General features: G+C 40.6%; 1 pseudogene; it reads right to left on the bottom strand.

Annotated features, from left to right (window-relative positions):
* Window positions 1-871: 871 nt before the first annotated feature.
* LOC112480185 lies at window positions 872-990 on the bottom strand (annotated as a pseudogene).
* Between the last annotated feature and the right edge of the window lie 611 nt (window positions 991-1,601).

The following is a 1,601-nucleotide window of genomic DNA, read 5'->3' as shown; positions in this document are numbered from 1 at the left end:
TAATGGTGAAGGCTCCAAGACTTCTGCACACACAGATATAATTTTTCAACCACTCTTTCTAACACCTGCAGTAATTTGGAATATGAGCTCCAAATAATCATCTTGGATGACTGTCTACTCACCGATTCATCTCCAGTGAACCCCAACACATACCTCTCCTCTTCCTTCAGTCAGGTAGGACTATTAACAGTGAGAAATGCAGCACCCTGCTTTCTAGGCTTCCTGCCACGGTATGCGTGGTTCACCATCCTGGAGTATCTGTCACGGCTTTGATTTTGGTCACTTCAAACCAGATCACTTCTCTTCATCTCTGATATCTGACCCTCTCTCCATCTACTCAAGAAAGATTCACTCCACTTCCTTTTGAACACATCCTGATTCCAATCTGTCAGTGTGGTACAATTATTTGCAATGCATCTTATTTACGTTATACATCTACTACCAAGCCCACGGCCTGGAAGATGGTGGGTGCTCAATGAAAAACTGTGATTTGCCCAGTGAATTCCATAATCTTGAATTGCTATAAATGGCACACCAGAACCTTGGGCTGGCAGGTCCAATCATGGAATCCACAGTCACCTTCTGTAGACATTTAAGAAATTTTTTCTCCTCCCCCAAATTGAAAATTGCCTTAAATTATGGGAATTTTTTTGTATAAAGTTCTGTATCTCTCATACTCCAGAGCACAGCACTTTGTAAAGAGTGAGCACTGGATGAAAAATAAAGAAATGTTGGTATCCTTGCTCTAGGTTGCCTTGCTTTAGGACAACGATAACTATATTATAAATTATTTTAGGCGCGGCAACCCTTGGTTGACCTCAGAGATTGCAAGGACTTTGTCAGCTTACGATTCTTTATTTTTTACTTTTTATGCCTACAGCACCTTGTCTTCCTAGGTGGTCTCTCATCCAAGTACGAACCGGGCCCGACCCTGCTTAGCTTCTGAGATCAGACGGGATCAGGTTTGTTCAGGGTGACATGGCTGTAGACAGGACAAACGACTATTAAATTTTTAAGGATGTCCTGTGTGGCGTACACTGCTCTAAGCATTTTAATGCATTATCTCATTTAATCAGCACGATTATAAGAAAACAAAATGTACTATTATGATCCTCAATTTATAAACACACGGGGAGAAGACATGCTGCCTGAGGTCACAGAGTTGTACGTGGTGGTTCCAGAATTTGGAAAGACCTTGAGATTAATCATCATTCTCAGCTGCAAGAAGGAATTCCACCAAGAGGCAGTTGACAGCTGCCATGGGGAAGATACACCAGGAAAGGTGGAGGGCTCACGTGTTAAATTACAGTTCGCATGTCCGTGGCCCCAAATCAGCTAGTCCTTCTTCTTGTACTATTACCTCATCTCCCCAAATGGTATCTGGTTTGCTCACAGTTACTCATCTACCAATAAAATGCATCCTGCTCACAGTAATGATGGCTTTTTTTAAAAATAAAAACGTAAGTGTTGGGAAAACTTACTTGTGTTTCACTCATTTGAAATTTAGTATTATGAAAACCGATTGCATTGAGTTCTGTGTCATCTTAAAAATATTGTATAGGATGAAAGTTTAGATAATTAAAAAAAATTCCTTTCAAGCA

The sequence above is a fragment of the Pteropus alecto genome, unplaced genomic scaffold, assembly GCF_000325575.1.
Source record: "Pteropus alecto unplaced genomic scaffold, ASM32557v1 scaffold134, whole genome shotgun sequence".
Classification (NCBI taxonomy): Eukaryota; Metazoa; Chordata; class Mammalia; order Chiroptera; family Pteropodidae; genus Pteropus; species Pteropus alecto.
This window is presented reverse-complemented; position numbering and strand designations above follow the sequence as displayed.